At 38.0% G+C, this 10411-nt stretch overlaps 1 pseudogene; it reads right to left on the bottom strand.

Annotated features, from left to right (window-relative positions):
* Window positions 1-7842: 7842 nt before the first annotated feature.
* Window positions 7843-8052, bottom strand: LOC102736230 (NADH dehydrogenase [ubiquinone] 1 alpha subcomplex subunit 1 pseudogene; annotated as a pseudogene).
* Window positions 8053-10411: the final 2359 nt, after the last annotated feature.

Here is a 10411-nt window from a genome sequence, read left to right as displayed (position 1 = left end):
TCCTCCTCCCTGTACCATGGCTTAGATAGTGCCTTGAGGTACAAAGTTGGGAAGATTGTAGGGACCACCTCATTTGTTTCCCCTTTTGCAATGATCAGCATTTTATATGCTGCCTGTTGTCTAATGTCTGAACATAGTTGTTGAGTCTATTTTGTCCAGTTTTCTAGTTGTTTACTGTGAGGGGATAAGTCTTTTTCCTTTTACTCTATCATGGTCAGAGGCAGAATTCAGTGTCCTACTTTTTGTTGTTGTTGAAAACCAATTGAGTTAAGCGCAATGTCTGATCCTGCACTCTTTGGATAGAGTGAATGAAACACCACATGAATGAATAAAGCCCTGGGTATTTTTTCTAATTGAGGGGCAATATGTGCCTTCTTATTTGAAAGAGGCCACAAATAGGCATGCATTCATCAGTTGGACACTCACTGAATCCAAAACCAGTTTGGTCAAATGACAAGGCTTAGAAACACGACTGAGACCTCTTAAGAGTTGGCTATTTGCTTAAAGACCCAGATATTATTTACAAAATGATGAAGGAGTTTTTGGCTCATATATATGTTTTAATCTAGTTAGAGTTATTTGAACACAATTTTCCTACCTTCTGAAACAGTACGTGAATATCAACCAGGAAAACACCCAATGTACTTGGATTTATGAAGCTCAATTTTATATAATTTTAACAGTAAGCCTAAATTAGGAGTGAGGAGGAGAACTGAGGCTGGTATGCCCCAAAGAGAAACATTGCCGTATTATTTTATGGGCTCGGAATATAAAAAATTGGTTTAATCAGGTATTAAAAAGATGACCCTAAAGGTCAACATTATGAGGTCATATATTTTACAATCATGATTTTTAATTATGATGACAAATGGTATAACTTACCCATATGTCTGTGCCCTTCCATGACTAGCTTGAAGTTAGATTTTAGCCTGTAATCATAAACTATTGAAGTACATTTGTCTTTTTTTTTTAAAGATTTTTATTTATTTATTTGTCAGAGAGAGAGAGAACACAAGCAGGGGGAGCAGCAGAGGGAGAGGGAGAAGCAGGCTCCTCACTGAGCAAGGAGCCTGATGTGGGACTCGATCCCAGGACCCTGGAATCATGACCTGAGCTGAAGGCAGACGCTTAACGACTGAGCCACCCAGGCATCCCACATTTGTCTTTTTAGGAGGCAGACTATTGACTTTGGCCTCTGAGCTGCAGAATACACCAACCACTAGTTATTTTGTGTATTGCTGACATTGAGGTATAATGAGAATATAGTTTGAAAAGTATTAATGGGCTTTTCTCTTTTGCCTTTTTGAATATAAGACCTTTGCCCTAGTTTCCTGGGGGTAGACATCACCTGGGGCTATATTAGGAACTGATAACACAGAATACAAAGAGATCGGCCTAGTTAATATTCACCTTCTGACGTGCAAAATAAAGTTATGTTACATGTTAGGCTTTTAAATCCTACCATAGCCTTGAAAAAGGGTTTTCCAAATTCCTTTATTCCCTCGTTTAACAAATTAAAACTAAGTTTGAAGGACTCTGCTCATAATTCTTTCCAACAGTATAAAAAGGACACTCCTTCCTTCTATGAGAAGCCTTCTCTGATATGAGGAAGACATGACATAAGGGAAATAGAAGAAAGCTCTTTCTCCACAAGGGTGGTCCAGGTATTTGCATGAAGAAGATCGGAAAGAAAAGAAGATATCAAAGCACTTTGGCAGTGTGTCCCAGTTTCCTTTTGGGGCCTAGGTAGGAGTCAAACTCAGGGCCTTGTTAAATTTAAGAGATTCAAGAGAGTTAGTATTTATTTGGGTGTCCAGGAGGAGGCTACACACATTAAAGTTGGGATGTACCATTGTTAAAATGGATACCTTGAAATTTACAAATCCTGGGCGGAGAGTCAGGAGGTGTTGCAAGGGGCAAGGTGATCCCAATAACATAGGCTGGAGTGGACAACTCAACCTCGGTTCAGGTAGAGGAGGAGCTATAGACTCAGGGGTTGCAGTCTTCAAGAATTGAAAGCAGACTGAGTGGGTGCTGGTTAGATGGCTGATGATCCCTGAGTCCTTCTAGAGCCAGAGGACTGGATCATGAATCACCAACTGTAAACTTCAGCAAGAGAGGCCAGTAGGACTCAGAGTGGCAAGGTCAACCAAGGCCATATCCCTTTAGAACAGTGGACAACAGGGAGCATATGTTTGAGGATTAGCAGGAAGTTATTTTTACCAATGCCAAGGGGACCACAATGCACACAGAGGCATCTATGTGGCACGCTCTACCTTTCTCTACTCATGCAGATTCCTTAGAGAGGAAGTTAGCTAGAAGAGGAGAATATTGGAAACACTGAGAATTTTTATTCAGAGAAAATAGATTTGGTGTGGATTCAGTCCTAAATCTGTAGCTCAAATCTGGATTAGAGAGTTAATTTTTTCCCCTAACTAGGGGGCCAACCACAGGGATTATTTGTGGATGGAAGTTTGTTAGAATGAAATGAAAAAGCTTCATTTGCTCTGCATGTTTAACCTGAATTTAAAAAATCACTTTAAGGGGTGCCTGGGTGGCTCAATCGTTGAGCATCTGCCTTCGGCTCAGGTCATGATCCCAGGGTTCTGGGATCAAGCCTCACATGGGGCTCCCTGCTCCGCGGGAAGCCTGCTTCTCCCTCTCCCACTCCCACTCCCCCTGCTTGTGTTCCCTCTCTTGCTGTGTCTCTCTCTGTCAAATAAATAAATAAAATCTTCTAAAAAATCACTTTAATTCATGGTTTATAATTTTGGTGTAGATTTTAGACAAATTATTTTCATTTATCTGACTTTTCATTGAAAACAGAAATCTAAAATGTACAAATTTCTCTTTGAAATACTATGGCAGATTCAGCAAACATGCATAAGTGCTATCATCTGCCGCTCCTCTACACCTTGTTGCTCCCATTCTTCAGTCATACCCACAGCACCATCACTCATCAGTCAGAAGATTGTTTTTTACTGAGACGGGAAAGAGGCTGTCCAAGTTTTTCAATATAGCACTCTAGGCAGCAACCATTAATTGCTCAAAGTTGGTGGAGGGAAGACATTTCTTAGGCATTCCTGTACAATAAGGAACTGAAAGATCATGAATATATAGTCTCTGCCCGGATGTGAATAATTTTTTTTTTTGGATGTGAATAATTTTTAATCCAAAAGATAAAGCATATGTAGAAGTTGACTAGCAAACTAGGTAGCATATAATATAGGATGTGTAAATGGTGCAGTAAATACTACAGGATTTCCCACAAGGAATAGAAAACTGGAGCCTGAGGGCATCAAAGAAATGTTTATAAAAGATGTGGTTCTTCAGAAGCACTGTGAAGGAATTTGGAGAGCTGGAGAGGATAAAGGAGGAAATCCAGTGATACTGTGTGTGGTTCTCAAATTCCCGGGTACTCTAGAATAAGGCAAGTATGCATTGTGAAAAGCATGTAACAATTTGGGTTCAAAAGCCCATTGTACCACTTACCAACTGTGTGAACTTGGACAAGTGACTTCAGCTCTTTAAATCCATTGCCTCATTTGTGACAATGCGAATGATAATAAGGAAATCATAGTATTTTGAGGATTAAATGAAATAACTTGGAAGGCACTAAGGTCAGTGCCTGGTGCATAGCTCAACAATGTAATTTAACTCCACTTCCTTTCTGTTCATCATTGCCTTTCATCTCCTTTGACTCAGTAAGTTTCTTTTATAGATTTTGTTCCACATAGACTCTTCCCCTTTCATTATTACCTTGTATGACACTCTTCAGATTCCTATTATGTGAAAAATTCAGGAAGGGTCATTTAAAATAAATGCTTCTAGAAGGAACCACAAAACCAAGAGTACTTAATTTAACTGTCACAGATTTAAATAAACGTAACACTTCACATTTTACATTTCACAAGCTCTGCCTTAAACCCTCAATACAATATGCTTTCTCATACGTAGAATCATGAAAATGATTGCATGTGCTAGGGACATTGTGTTAAGGACATTCCAGTTTCTTATCACCTGCAAATATGGTTACTATATTTTGTTGGCTATTTTCTGTTCAAATTGCACGCATATAGGGGTTTCAATCCTGGGTAATTTAGTCACGTGGCTCTTGTCATTATGCTGTTGGGTCAAAGAAACCTGAGCTCAGCTGTAGCATTCGGTTTTCTTCTTCCTAGCCCTCAGGCTAAAGTGGAAGTGAGGAGTTATGCACATGTGGAATGAATGAATTTGAGATGAGATTATAATTAATTGGATGATGTAATTCCACATTATCAGTTTTTCTGCTGGAAACAAGAACCCACCTGCATTCTGAACACCTGTATGGTGATCCACAAATGGTAAAAATTATGTTTCTTATGTGTTTTGGAGAATGGTTGTGGAACTTGGTGACTTGCCAACAAATTTAACAGTTTATAGTTAAAGAGGTGTTATGTGCAGTATAGCAAATTGGGTTATGGATTGGCAAGTCTCTCTCTCTCATTCTCTCTCTCCCCCTCCCCATCTCCCTCTCTCTCTCTCTGTGTCTCTAATTGCTGCCAAGGTGCCAAGGATATAGAAACTAAAGGAAGTGAGGTAATTACACAGAGCAGAAACAAGAACAGTATTTTTAGTAAGATTTCCTCTTGCCCCTGGATTCTTTATACTTGTGACATTCCTGACCGGATCCTGCTAGGGTTGGGAAAGAGGCTGAATTCTTGCTACTTCCCTGTTGTTTTTCTGTTTAAGTCTACATCTCATTATTGACACAAATACTCTAGGTGCTTCTGTTTAGGAACTGTTTAAATACATCAGGTTCTTCTAGTTCATGAACCAAATTCAGAACTAGCAATGTTAACTGGGGTGGAAAATGGAGTTGGTGCCTGAGTGTCTCTCGAAAATAACTCCGCCTGTGGCTTCCAAATGTCCCAGAATATGTCTCCCCAAATTATTATTAGATACTTTCCTCTTTTTACCAATATATCTGGGGCCTCCTGGGAATTGAAGGATGAGGTTATCCTGCTGAGAGGATGGTACAAGTTATGAGAACAACTAAGAATTTGCAGCTTGTCAGTTGGTTAATGTTAGCTGTCTTCTGAGATCAAAGGCTCAGAAAGATGCAGACTTGAGAGTCTCTGGGCTCACTTGCAGTTTTGGATTTTTTTCTCTTGGTATCAGTAAGACCGAGGCCTTATTCTTAGGATGTCTTCAGTTTATCACATGCTCAGGATGGTTAGAGTTCTAGCATTGATCCCTGGAACAGTGGCTCCCAAGTGCTGGTCTAAAGACCAGTATCTGTCAGTGTCAAGTGTTCCACTGGTCCAAAGTCAGTTGGAAAAAATGTTGGTTTTGCATATTTATGGGGGAAATTTTAGGGCTCTATGAGATCCAAAAATCAGGAAATTATTGCCCTATAGCATAGTAAGGCAAATGAATAACAAGATTAAAAGGATCCAGCTACATTTTAACTCATCTATACAGTAGCTGAAAAAATCTAACAGGGCAAATTGTAAAATCAGCAGCTACTCTGTTCTTTTCTCAGCACAGAGAAAGCAAGATATTCTTTAAGCATTGGGATGTCAAATATTGACCAGCAACATTGGTCACTGTCAGAAAATAGGATGAAAGGTAAATTAGATATTTTATATTTTGTGTATATAAAAATAAAGATAGATGACCATGGGTAACTCTATTTAGAGAAATTGCTTGGGAAATTTACCTAGGGGAGGTGAATGCTAGGGAGGGGTTTTACAACAATAATTTTTTTCTACTTTGATATATTTATATATTGTAATATGATTGCTGATATAGTGATATTTATCACATTACATTATTGTACAATATTATTGTCTCATTCATCATACTGTGCATTAGATCTCTATGGTTTACTTACTACTCATTACAGGTTTGTACATTTAAACACCATCACTCTTGGGGCGCCTGGGTGGCTCAGGTGGTTAAGCCGCTGCCTTTGGCTCGGGTCATGATCCCAGAGTCCTGGGATCGAGCCCCATATCAGGCTCCCTGCTCAGCGGAGAGCCTGCTTCTCCCTCTCCCTGCTACTGTGCCTACTTGTGCTCTCTTTCTAACTCTCTGTTAAATAAATAAATAAAATCTTAAAAAAAAAATAATAAACACCATCGCTCTTATTCCCCACCCCATCCCTTGGTAGCTACCATTTTACTCTGTTTTTCACAGGTGTAATTTTTTTAGATTCCACATATAAGTGATATCATACACTACTTGTGTTTCTATCTGACTTATCTCACTTAGCATAATGTGCTTAAGGCCTATCCATGTTGTTGCAAATGGTAGGATATCATTCATTCTCATGGCTGGATAATATCCATTGTAAATATATACCACATTTTTTAAAAAAGATTTTATTTATTTATTTGAGAGAGATAGTGAGAGAGAGCATGAGCAGGGGGCAGGGTAGAGGGAGAGGGAGAAGCAGACTCCCCGCTGAGCAGGGAACTTGACAGAGGGCCCTATCCCAGGAACCCAGGATCATGACCTGAGCTGAAGGTAGACCCTTAACCGACTGAGCCACCCAAGCGCTCCTATACCACAATTTTTTTTAGCCATTCAACTATTGATGGACATTTGGGTTGTTTCCATAGCTTGGCTATTGTGAATAATGCTGCAATGAACATGGAAGTGCATATATTTTGTCAAAATCTTGTTTTCATTTCCTTTGGGCAGACGTGGAATTGCTGAATCACATGGTATTTCTAATTTTAGTTTTTTGAGGAAACTTCATCTTGTTTTCCATAGTGGCTGGACCAGTTTACATTCCCACCAACAATGTGTAAGTGTTCCCCTTCACTACATCCTTGCCAGCACATGTCTCTTGTCTTCTTGATGATATCCATTCTACCAGGTATGAGGTGATATCTCACTGTGGTTTTGATTTGCATTTCCCTGATGATTAGTGATACTGAGCATCTTTTCATGTGTCTCTTGGCCATTTTCATGTCCTCTTTAGAGAAATGTCTATTTAATTCTTCTGCCCATTTTTAATTGAGTTGTATGTTTCTTTGTTATTGAGTGAACCAATTTCTTTATATATTTTGTATATTAATTCCTTATTCAATATATAGTTTGCAGAATTTTTCTCCCAGTCTGTAGGCTGTCTTTTCATTTTGTTAATTGTTTTTTTGCTTGTTTGTTTGTGTGTGTGTGAGTTTTGGGTTTGTTTTTGTTTTTTGTTTTTCTGTGCAAAAGCTTTTGAGTTTGATGTAGTTTCACTTGTTGACTTTTTTCTTCTGTTGTTTGTGTTTTTGGAGTCACACCTCCCAAAATGATTGCCAAGACCAATATTGATGATCTTCTTTCCTATGTTTTCCTCTAGGAGCTTTTATGTTTAAGTCTTTGATCCATTTTGAGTTAATTCTTATGAGTGATGTGAGATAGGGGTCCAGTGTCATTGTTCTGCATGTGTTTCTCCAGTTTTCCCTGTACCATTTGTTGAAGAGACTATCCTTTCCTCATCAGGTATTCTTGGCTCCCTGGTCAGATATTAGTTGACTGTACATGCCAGGGTTTAATTCTGGGATCTTTATTCCATTCCATTGGCCAATGTGTCTATTTTTGTGCTACTATTTTTATTACTATGGTTTTCTAGTAGAGTTCAAATCTGGAAAGCATGATACCTCTGGCTTTGTTCTTTTTTCTCAGGATTGTTTTTGCTATTCAGGGTCTTTTGAGGTTTCACAGAAATTTTAGGATTGTTTCCTTTATTTTTATTTTTTTACTTCTTTGTTGTTTTTATTATGTGCTACATTAATACACATAACCTGTTAGAAGGGGTAGATGAGCATAACCAAGTTATTTTTCACCAATCAGAAAAAGGCTTCCTTAATCGATATTCTCTCAACCCTTTGACACATGGTAATGATTAACTCCAGAGACATGCCTATCTCTGCATCAAACCCCACTGATATGGATATAGGCAACCCTTTTTTTCTTGCCCCCATTACTGAACCTGTGGATGTGTGCAGTGACTAGGCCAGCGATGACCAAGCACACGGCTGTGACGCTGATCCCGGGCAGAATCTTGAACCACATTACACTGCCATTGCCAGGACCTAAAGGTGACCCGGCCAGTTCTGTTTCTTTATTTCTGTAAAGAATGCCTTTGGTATTTTGATAAGTATTGTGCTGAATCTGTAGATGGCTTTTAAGTATTGTGCTGAATTGTAGATGGCTTTGGGTAGTATGGTCATTTAAAAAATATTAATTCTTCTGATCCATGGACATGGGATGCATTTCCATTTGCTTATTGTCTTCTTTGATTTCTTTCAGCTAAGTTTTATAGTTTTCATCGTACAGGTCTTTCACTTCTTTTTTTTTTTTTTTTAAGGAAATTTTTTTTATTCTTATGTTAATCCCCATACATTACATCATTAGTTCTAGAGGAAGTGTTCCATGATTCATTGTTTGTGCTCAACACCCAGTGCTCCATGCAGAACGTGCCCTCCTCAATACCCACCACCAGGCCAACCCATCCTCCCACCCCCCTCCCTTCTAGAACCTTTAGTTTGTTTTTCAGAGTCCATCGTCTCTCATGGTTCGTCCACCCCTCCGAATTCCCCCGCTTCATTCCTCCCCTCCCGCTACCTTCTTCTTCTTTTTTTTTTTCTTAACATATCTTGCATTAGGGTCTTTCACTTCTTGATTAAATTTGTTCATAAGTATTTTATTGTTTTTGATATTATTGTGAATGGATGGTTTTCTTTAGTTCTTTTTAAGATGTTTCATCATTAGTGTAAAGGCATGTAATTTATTTCTGTATTTTTAAAAAGTTTTTATTTTAATTCCAGTTAGTTAACGTAGTGCTAGATCAGTTTCAGGTGTACAATATAGAATTTAACACTTCCATACATCACCCTGTGCTCATCATGACAAGTGCCCTCCTTAATCTTCATCACCTATATAAACCCCCACACACTTCCCCTCTGGTAACCATCAGTTTGTTTTCTATAGTTAAGAATCTGTTTCTTGGTTTGCCTCTCTCTCTCTCCCCTTTTATTCCTTTGCTGGTTTGTTTTGTTTCTTAAATTCCACATATTAGTGAAATCATATGGTATTTGTCTTTCTCTGACTGACTTATTTAGCTTAGCATAATACTCCCTAGCTCCATCCATGTCGTTGCAAATGACAAGATTTCATTCTTTTTTATGGCTGAGTAATATTCCATTGTATATATATGCCACCTCTTCTTTATCCATTTATTCAGTCAATGGATGCTTGGGCTGTTTCCATAACATGGCTATTGTAGATAATGCTGCTATAAACATGGGGGTGCATGTATCTTTTTGAATTAGTATTTTTGTGTTCTTTGTTTAAATACCTAGCAGTGCAATTGCTGGATCATAGCATAGTTTCATTTTTAACTTTTTGCAGAACCTCCATAGTGTGTTCTAGAGTGGCTGCACCAGTTTGCATTCCCACCAATAGTGCGAGAGTGTTCCCCTTTCTCTACATCCTCACCAACACCTGTTGTTTCTTTTTTTTTGATTTTTGTTGTTGATTTTTGCCATTCTGATAGGTGTGAAGTGATATCTCATTGTAGTTTTGAATTGTATTTCCCTGATGTTGAGTGATGTTGAGCATCTTTTCATGTGTTTGTTGGTCATCTGTATGTCTTCTTTGAAAAAAATGTCTATTCATGTCTTTTGTCCATTTTTAAATTGGATTATTTGTTTTTTGGGTGTTGAATTTTTAAGTTATTTATATATTTGGATACTAACCCTTTATCAGATATGTCATTTGCAAATACCTTCTCCCATTCAGTAGGTTGCTGTTTAGTTTTGTTGGTTGTTTCCTTCGCTGTGCAGAAGCTTTTTATTTTGATGAAGCCGCAGTGGTTTATTTTTGCTTTGTTTCCCTTGCCTTAGGAGGTATATCTAGAAAGAAGTTGCTACTGCTAATGTCAAAGAGGTTACTACCTGTGTTCTTCTCTAGTATTTTATGGTTCCAGGTATCACATTTAAGTCTTTAATCTATTTTGAATTTATTTTTGTATATGGTATAATAAAGTGATCCAGTTTCATTCTTTTGCCTGTTGCTGTCAAGTTTTCCCAACACAATTTGTTGAAGAAAATCTTTTTTTCCATTGAATATTCTTTCCTGCTTTATGGAAGATTAATTGACTGTATAGTTGTGAGTTCCTTTCTGGGTTTACTATTCTGTTCTATTGATCTATGTGTTTATTTTTTTGCCAGTACCATACAATTTTTTTTTTTCACTTATAAGAACAGGTGGGTGTAATTTGCCCACCTCTGTTCTAGATACAAGTCCTTTTATTAGATACATGTTGGGCAAATATTTCCTCCCATCTGTAGCCTTCATTTTCTTTTTCTTTTTTTTATTATTATGTTAAGTTAATCGCCATACATTACATCATTAGTTTTTGATGTAGTGT

The sequence above is a fragment of the Leptonychotes weddellii genome, chromosome 2 (assembly GCF_054177405.1).
Source record: "Leptonychotes weddellii isolate Sample4059 chromosome 2, ASM5417740v2, whole genome shotgun sequence".
In the NCBI taxonomy this organism is placed as follows: Eukaryota; Metazoa; Chordata; class Mammalia; order Carnivora; family Phocidae; genus Leptonychotes; species Leptonychotes weddellii.
Note: the sequence above shows the minus strand (reverse complement) of the source record. Positions and strands in the feature narration are given on the sequence as shown.